The sequence below is a fragment of the Cicer arietinum genome, chromosome 3 (assembly GCF_000331145.2).
Source record: "Cicer arietinum cultivar CDC Frontier isolate Library 1 chromosome 3, Cicar.CDCFrontier_v2.0, whole genome shotgun sequence".
In the NCBI taxonomy this organism is placed as follows: domain Eukaryota; kingdom Viridiplantae; phylum Streptophyta; class Magnoliopsida; order Fabales; family Fabaceae; genus Cicer; species Cicer arietinum.
Genome location: NC_021162.2, coordinates 55,446,169 through 55,456,174, shown reverse-complemented (window position 1 = coordinate 55,456,174; position 10,006 = coordinate 55,446,169). Strand labels below are relative to the sequence as shown.

Sequence of the window (10,006 nt, the reverse complement as noted above, 5' to 3'; positions counted from 1 at the left end):
AGGTTTGTGCAATGCACTGAGAGGAAAATCAAAAGAGTTATGATGAGCTTGAGTGAAATTTTTATTGAAAGCCGAAGTGAATGAAGTCGAATGTATAATTGCATCGACATTGAGATCACAACGGAGGGGGCATAGGGGAAGATGGCGTCTGAATCCACTAGACCCACAAATTCAGACAAACGATGGCGGACCCCTTCCATATATTTTACATACACCTAATAATGATTTAAATATAGAAAGAGTTTTTGGTTTAGTTCAATGTGTCCTAATATGTATTTCATTGAAGTATACTGTTTTTTAGATTCTCATTATAATACAAAAGGATAAAAAAAGAAAAAAGAAATTAAGGTCTGTAAACATGAATGAACTCTAATTACAAATAATATTTTTATATAAAGCTCTATTCTAAGGTCAAGTAATCAATTTCATTAGATGAATGGACAAACATGATACATCAATGTACGTTAGAGACACTTATTAATTATTGTAATGAAAGGTTTCTTGCACTAAGATAAATCCTAAAAACTTTTTAATTGAATTAAAAATAACATTAGGTTTTTATTATATAAGGTGATCAAACAATTGTCTACTTGTCACATAAAAAGGTAGAACACAATGGCTAAAACTCTCAAGGTTGTTTACACTGTGATTCTTTTAGTGTTTCTATTTCTTCTTTTAATCGCCGCTAGTGGTAAGTTCATTCTCATATTTTAATGTTATAAAAAAGCTTCCATCATTTTTAAATAACATTTCTTTATTTTATATTCTATATTACAACAAAACAGAGTTGTAAGTCACGCGTTGATTGTAAAACATATCCGTGTCCCACTCCTAAAGTCAAGAATTGCGTTAATGGTTATTGTAAATGTGATAGGTAACACTTAAGTTAAAACTCATTTATTTGTTATGTTAAAGTCTTTAATTTTCTTTACTCATCGTAATGTTGTTTTTCTTATATATGATTTCTCTCATAATTTTTTATATATTACTTTCGAACTTTCAATTTCCTTAATAGCTTTAGAATCATGTAAAATTTTTATTAAGACTTAGGTGTTTGATATATCATCTAAAAAACTTAGGAGTTAAGTTTAGACTTCATGGGAGGAGAGTGATTTATTGAGTTTTACACTTCGAGGTGTTGTCCATAGGATGTCTTCGTACAATTATATACTATATTGACCGATTACTTGATAGTATCGTCTTTGTGAGATTGCACACAATACATACAATCTAGAGGGGGTGTTGCAATTTGCATATGACATAAAGAATAACCTTTCCATACAAGTTTTCCTGCATTAGTTTGGCACCACATGAATATCAAGGAGTGCATTTTCAGCATTGAAATATCATCCATTTATGTCATGTAGTATTATATTGTCGTGATTTTTGTGATCATGCTAAATATGTTTCATGAATGCATGATCATCTATTTTTAACTTATTCATTCATTTAACATGATGTACGATCTACTCACGTCTTTTGTGTCTCCTCTTATTATATATTTGTATGCTGAATTTGGTGACGACAAGAAATCAATGGAGCTTTGATTTTGTTGTATGAGTAGAGATTCGTTAACTTCAAATGCAACTCTAAATTTAATTACTAGACTTAAAGTTCTTTGAATTCCTCAAAATTTATTGTTATTATTTGTTTTATCTTATAATTCTCAAACTTCAGAGTTATAATATTATAATATGTTTTATTTTATTACTTTCACGTTATAACATAACATGTTATTATTATTTTTTATTCCTCAAAAAGATATGTTTTGGTAACGTGGAAACAAGTATGGTTTCTTTTTTATTTTGAATTAGTATCTTCATATTTAATTATTTATTATCATATTTACAAATATTAAACAAAAGTATATTGTAAGTTTAAGGTCAATTATATAGGTTGACATTTTTAAATTTTCAATTTGACTTATCATTTTCTAATTTATGCTGTTAATCTATATAAATTATTTCAAATATTTCTTCTAAAATTTCCATATCTTTTATAATAATTTTGAATTTTTCTTTCCTTCGTGTCTCCATTCTTCTTACTCACTTTCATAATTTATAATATATATATATATTTTGATATTTTGTTATTTAATTATATTATTGTCATGAATTGTAAATCCTTCGTTGATAACTTAAAGCAGTAAGCAGATGTGGTTAACTTACTTATAAGAAGAATTATACAATAGAAAAAATAAGAGACATATATATGTATCAAAATAATTAAATATAAATACACTTTTAATAATTTAAAGATTTCAATCGTTTGATTTTTGAACGATTTTTGTACTTTTATTTTTATCAGGTTTTTTAATTTTATTAGTTGTGTATAATTTTTTTATTACCAACTCGTGATTAACTGTTTAGTAAGTTAAGTTGTAAATTAATTATATGAATTAATAAAAAAAATCACAAAACTAAATTGGTCTAACTAATTTAGATCTTTTACAAAGAAGCTACATATTTCTTCTCTCACCTGTGCAGAAAAATGGCCAAATAAAAAACACAATTCCAAGATCAATAATAATTGACAGAAAATTAAATATGAGAAGAATACAATTTTTAACGTTGAAAATTTCCCTCAAATTGAGAGAATAAAAACCATGAGACCTAGCCCAATAAAAACTTCCACCATAATAATTAATTGGTACACCAGAGTCTTCTTACTAACAAAAGTGACATCAATCAACAATAACCATCTTATAATAACCTTCCACTGAAGTGGGTATGTCAAAGTAACTCTCATAGAAGAAAAAACTACTCATACTGTATATTAAAATAATAAACTCAATGGTAGGAATAACATACTAAATTTATAGATCAAACGGAACAAGTTTGCTACACACCTATTACCACCACCGGAACCAAAATATTTCTTTTTCTTCTCTGGTGACTGTGACACCCTAAATCCCAAAATAATATATATATAATAATTTATATCATATTTCTATAAAATTTGCAGCGCATAAATAAAAATATATATCCAAGAAAATAAAAAACTTTATATTTAATCTAAGATATCACGTTTCTAAAAAATAAAAATAAAAACACTTTAAACTTATTTTATCCATTAAAATAGTTCAATCTCGATAAGCTGAATTTAAGTATAATTACTGGATTTAATTCTAAAAACTTACTAGTACTTCTAAGGTTTTCATACAAAAATTCGATTCAAATTAAATAAGTAAAATACAAATTAAAACCCTGTAATACACAAATTAAAACCCTGTAATACAAAAATCCCCAAACTTGAACTTCAAGACTCATTAACTTGTAATAACTGCGATTTTGCAAACGCAGTGCCCAACAAGTAATACACAAACAACGAAGGAGGTGAGTTTCGAAATCATGATGACAGTATAATACAAGTAAGAAGAACACACAAACAATCATAATAGGACCGTGTCATTACACAAATATTCAATCAAGAAAATATCACATTCAAATGTCAAAATCACTCAAGGAAAATCAATAGATTTTACTGTAACATCAAATTGTCTTGGAGAAATTATCACCACACACGATACATATTAATAACAACAAATCAATTACAATAAAATGCAATGCTATGCATGAACTTAGACTCTACTTCACAATGTGGTACCATTCTAACTCTAAAGTACTTGGTTCGAAGGCTTGATACTATGCCACCATCCTTGTGGACGAACAATTCAAATTGGCCCTGTCCTCATAGATCCACTCAACTCAACCCGAGAGACATATACGTGACAGTCGAGGTAAACGTGTGTTGCATGGTAGCTCCCGACATTTGGAGTGCTACCTCCAAGTCACCTAGGAATTCCCCATCCGAATACCTCCAAGGTCTAACAATCTTGCCTTAAGGCTCGACAGCAGACCGCCACGATCAGGCTCATTCAGTTGTACTTTCCTGGAATCACTAGGCTTGTTAGGCCTACCTATATGATGACAAAATAATCTCCACTTCACAAATTCTCAATATTTATTTTCTCCCCTCGTTGGCCTATGGTACTCCATTAAGACCTTCATCTCAAACACAAATTGGAATCACAATATTCTCATCACAATTTATAACATCACTATCGTTAATCACATGTCATCACATATACTCATCACAATCTTATAACATTAATCTCATCGATCTCATCAATCATACATCATTACATAGACTTATCACAAATTTACAACATCATTATTATTAATTATACATCCTCATAGTCACATAAAACTTATCAAATTAATGCATCCACCTTTTATTATCATATCGCCTAAACATGTCTAATCAAACATCTACATAAAATTCATTCGACATCCAATATCACAATAATAACAAATATCACTTACTTATATTCTTTATAAAAAAAATAAGAATTGTGTAAAAATTTAAAATACGCTATGAACATGAATAATAAAACACAAATGCTAGTAAATTAATCTCTTACCACAAACGCGGGGTCCGAACGTTTTGATACAAATGCGCTCCATTCTTCATTTGATATATAATATTTATATATTTCCTTCACGATCTTTTAGATATAAATTGGAGAGGTCAGATCTAAAATCCCGGTGTATTTTCCCGGCAACTCTCAACACGTAATTCTTTTTCACCTCGTCAACAACAAAAGCAGTCTGCAAACAAAATAAAGATATAGTTTGAGTAAAGTATTTCAATGGAAAAAATTATAAATGACAAAAACGTGGATAAAAAAAGTTACTTGTATATCATTCCACATTCCACAGTATTTCTTTCGCATCCTTCAATGCCTTATCTCTCCAATCGTCAATTGTGATGGGGATATTCTGATGAACAACAACCCCAATGTAACTTACAAACATGGAGCTGTTGGAGTCAATTGGCTGACCACTCTCATTCCATCCAACCTAATAAACTCATATAGTAAGTACATGCTTTCAAAAAAGATAAAAAATAAACAACAAACAAAGTTTAGTTTACCTCAAATTTTATGCCACTGCTCCTTGCTTTTATGACATTTTGTGTGATGGTTGCACCACGTTTGACTTCATTTTCGTAAGTCTTAGTGTTGACAACTTCCTCATTTTGACAATCTAAATCCTTGTTGGTATCCATTTATCTACAACAAGTTCAACATGCAATTCAGTATAACTTCAACAAGTTCAACATGCAGTAGTCTAAGTACGTATCAATATAAGTTCAATATGCATTTTAGTGACAACAAAAAATTAATAACATCAATACTTGAATAGTGAGAAGAAATACGTAGGGTTCGTAGGAGAAGGATGAAGAGGAGGAGGACACTATCATAGTGAAGTTTACATAATAAAGAGGAAATTGAAGCGGTTTACTGTTATATATAAAACCCTATTACAGCGCCTTTGGGAAAAACGCTCTAAAAGAAATATTTGTTTTCTTATGAAATGTGACTGCTTTTTTAAAAGCCTTTTACAACGCTTGTTGGAAAAGCGCTCTAAAAGACCTCCTTATTTTATTTTTAAAAGCCTTTTTACAACACTTGTGGGAAAAAGGTAGTAAAAGACCTCTTTGTTTTCTTATGTTATATGACTGTTTTTTTAAAAGCCTTTGACAGTGCTTGTTGGAAAAGCGCTCTAAAAGGCCTCCTTATTTTATTTTTAAAAGCCTTTTTACAGCTCTTGTGGGAAAAGCGCTGTAAAATACTTCTTTGTTTTCTTATGTTATATGGCTGTTTTTTTGAAAGCTTTTTACAACGCTTGTTGGAAAAGCGCTGTAAAAGACCTGTTTATTTTCTTATGTTATATGTTTTTATGGCATTGTGATTTTATGCATATTTATTGTGATTTAGTAATTAATATAAATTGTTTATGTTATATTTATTTCTTTTATATGATTATTTTGTAAAATAGTATAGTCATAATTGTAGTCATTAATGTATTTTAAAATATTAATTATTTTAATTACTTTATTTTATAAAATATTAGTTTCAAAATATTAATAAAATTTTAGCAATGAAATTGTATTAAAAAAATATTAAAGAAATTTGTCTTGGTAATTATTGATTTTATAAAAAGAAAATAATAATAAAAGAAATGAGTAAAATGTGTGTTATATGTAAAACCCATTTGCAATAATAATAATAATAATAATAATAATATAAAAATAGTAATAAAAGAGAAAGGAAAGAACAGGTCAAAAATCACACATCCGCCTTTTGATCAAGATTCCAACTACCACGACTATCACCAACAAAAACTGAGACCATATGTGGACTCCGGTAAACAACTTCTATCGTTAACTATGCTCGAAACCGCCAACCGTTACATTTTAAAAAGTGGGTTTCCACCATTGTTGTGGCTGTTTTCTTGAATTCCGGATAACATGTTCACCATCTTGAAAAAATGATACCGTTTTTGGATTCCTCTCGTTAAAACCTTCAAGAAGCACTATTCGTTTGTCTATTTCGGGGAAGTTGATGCCGGACCCTGTCAGTGCTCCACCACGTCGGCGAGGCCTTTTCTGATAACTTGTTTCACTTCATTTTGAATATGTTTATTCTCTTAATATTTTTATTAATTATGTAAAATTGATTTTTATAGTCCGCGTAAATTATCAGCCATGTTTCATTGACTCTGCAAATTCGTCGATGTTTTTGGACTCGTGAGTTGCGTGTTGTCGACATCTCATGGTTGCAGAAAATCATTATGGTCCTTATATTTTATGAAAGCGTCAAATTGAGGTATGGGGTGAGAGTGAGTTTGAATGCATGAGTATAAATTAAGTGAGATGAACCGGAATACCGTATTTCCCATAATTCATTCAAGGCTCGCTACGTATGGCAGAAGCCCTTTGAGTAATAATTGACTAATGTGCAAACTTGAATTTTGTGAGGTTAAAATACAAATTATAAACTTTTATAGGATGTTGTTTGATTTGATTTTTGAAGATCGTGTGATAGTTGAATTATTGTAGAATTGTGTATTTGATGCATTTTGTGCTTTGTTTATATCTATCCTTGATATTGATATATGATATAAAATGTGATGAATTGTAATTATTTTCCTTGCAATTGATGTGGTGTGTGTGAATGATCTAGTATTATTATTATTATTATATTTGAGTGAAGATCCTTTATTGTTTGAGATGACGTATTATGATGATAAATTCTGAATGTAATGTATGACTATGGAAATCTTCAATGACGATGTGTACTCCTTGACTTATGATATTACCACCTTGATGAATATCATGAAATGCATTTTGTGTTTAATTGAATAGTGACGAATTCGACCCGTGCCAATGATGGTTCTCTTAATGGAGTAAGTAACCTAGGCCAACGAGGGGAGAAAGTAGTTGTTGATAATTTTTGAAGTGGAGATTATTTGGTCATCATATAGGTAAGGCCTGACAAGCCTAGTGATTATGGGAAGTACAACTGAATGAATCTGATTGTGGCGGTCTGCTGTTGTGGCTTAGGACAAGATTGTTAGACCTTGGAGGTATTCGGGTGAGGAATTCCTAAGTGACTTAGAGGTAGCACTCCAAATGTCGGGAGCTACCATGCAACACACGTTTACCTCGATTGTCGCGTATATGTGTCTCGGGTTGAGTTGAGGGGATCTATGAGGACATGGCCGATTTGAATTGTCCGTCCACTTGCGTGGTGGCATAGTATCAAGTCTCCTAACCAAGTACTTCAGAGTTAGAATGGTACCAAAGAAAGAGGAGGAGTCTAGAGTATAAGAGCATGCATAACATTACTTGATTTGTGTATTTACTTACTTGATGTTGTGGATTTTGTCAATGTTTTACCTTGATTATTCTTGTTGGTTATGATTTGATATGATACGGTGTTTAATATATTTTACGTGTTCTTCTCAATTATTTTATACTATTCATGTTTTCGAAGCTCACCCCTCGTTGCTTGTGTTTTGGCGCTTGCGAGAGCGCAGTTATTTCAAGTTATCGATTGAAGATCCACGCTCTGAATATGTGATATTGGGTTGGAGTAATTTGTCGTATTTTGTTGAGCTATGAACAATTTAAATTTTTGTAAATTTGATTGATCAATTGTGTTATATTTGTCGGTTATTCAGAGGTAGAAATTAATTGTCTCTAAGTTTAGTACTTGTTTTTATATCAAAAGTATTTATTTAATAAACATCAACAGTATTCGATATTAAAGGATTTTTTTTTTATTTAAAATTTTTATGCAAGCAGTTTGTGTAAGTGTGAATGTGACGTCTTGAACCTGAAAGTTTATTTTATAAAAAATATATACTCTATTTTGGTACCGCTGCGAATCTCTTTAAAAACTAGTGCATTTTACTTTTTATTTCAATTTGGGTTTAGGGTGTCATATTAGTGGTATGAGAGCAGGTCAGTCCAATCAGGCCGAGTGGGTTAGGTGTTAGTCGTTTGATAGTCAATTGTGTTACTCGTGTTCTCGGCTAAATGTTGTAATGTTTATCTATTATTCTTGTGTTAAGTGTTATATACTTTTCCGTTACAATACATGAATTCTAAAACACGTTTGTTAATTGTTAACTACTTGCTTATTCTTGTTGCAAATTCTCTTATTTTTGAAGATAATTGTTAACGTTAATTGCTTGCTCTTTCTTGTTGTGCTGTGTATTTGTTGGTATTTTAGTTAATTTAAATTGTTGACATGATTAAGTTAATTAACTTTTGACTGGACTTGTGGCATTTGCTAATGTTTTTTTCTCTTAGATTACATACTCCATTAACCTGCATTTGAAAATTCATTTGACATTGTTTTCTACTGCTTTCCTTGATATGTGATGTTAACCTTGTGATCTCTGGAGGAGAATAGGGTTGAATGTTTCTTTGAATAGCTCTGTTTGTTCTTTTAATCTTACTAGATGGTGACAAGGAATCTACACTATGGCTAACGGCTGGGTTGAAAAAAAAATGTTCACGCTCATCTATGAAATCATTTGCTTTTTGGGTAGAAAAAGTAATTGTTTTGATACAATAAAGTAGGAGAACACAACCATCATAATTGATATATCCTTCTAAAAGAAATCGAAAGTGAAAAATAATACAATGGAAAAAGATGAATCTACCATTTTTCAGATTTACCACTAACTCTTTGAGAGTCCTTAGCTAAGCACCATATGGAAGCCAAAAACGTTATCTTATCCCGTTTAAGTATTAAGATACTGCAGTAATAAATTTTAATTTATAACAGACACTTCAATACTATTGAGACCGTATATATATATTTTTCTGGCAATATTTTGAATATAGGTTTATAAGATTAGGTGTCCGAGGATACAAAACATTTTTGATGCAATCTGCTTCGGGGTTAGCTGCTAAGTCTGATAATTTGGGAAGTAGGAACAATGAATTATCAACAAATGAATTAGTTCTTTATTTTGATTTGGATGAAAGAAAGATGGATGATATTGTTATTTGTTGTGCCTTTGAAATAAGGAATTTGAAATATCAAGTGAGAGAACTCAGGAGTGTATGTATTATCTTGCTTGTAGCTTCTAACTTTGATCTTAACAAGCTACATTCGTATTTACTAAATTCATTCCAATTGCCGTATTTTAATTTTTTTTTAAAGCAATGTAAAATTTGTTTTCTTTTTCATTAATACTTGTAACTTTGAAATCTCGAGTTTTGGTAAAGTCTTTTTATAGAGTTTTGGCAACGATAAAACACTAAAAGGGATTGTATATTTTGTTTATGGAAAAAATTTGAATTCTCAATAATTTTTTGGGTGATAAATTATTAGTGATACATCTTATTATAATTTAAGTCAAAAAAATTAATTTTTTAGAATGCTATGTAACCTTTAAAGTAGTTTATGTACTACCTGATTCAATTTAATTTGATAGTGTGTTGTACCATCTAATAAATAATAAATTATCATATTTGCTACTTGGAAATCTCTGCTTTTGTTTATTATAACTTTTAAGTGATGATTAATTAAAAAGAAAAATTAGTCGTGATCAATTTGGAGCAATTAGCCGTTTATGAGAGTATGTTACATGTGTTAGAATCATCGTTTGAGTTATGAGATGAAGATAACACTTTGGTGCTA

The 10,006-nt window shown here is 30.1% G+C and overlaps 1 long non-coding RNA gene across 1 annotated transcript; it reads left to right on the top strand.

The window, feature by feature from the left end:
* The first annotated feature begins 583 nt into the window (after nucleotides 1-583).
* Nucleotides 584-1,710, top strand: LOC105851259 (uncharacterized). The gene is made up of 2 exons (XR_001142975.3): nucleotides 584-691; nucleotides 786-1,710. It is a non-coding gene; the product is annotated as an uncharacterized lncRNA (long non-coding RNA).
* The last annotated feature ends 8,296 nt before the right edge of the window (nucleotides 1,711-10,006 follow it).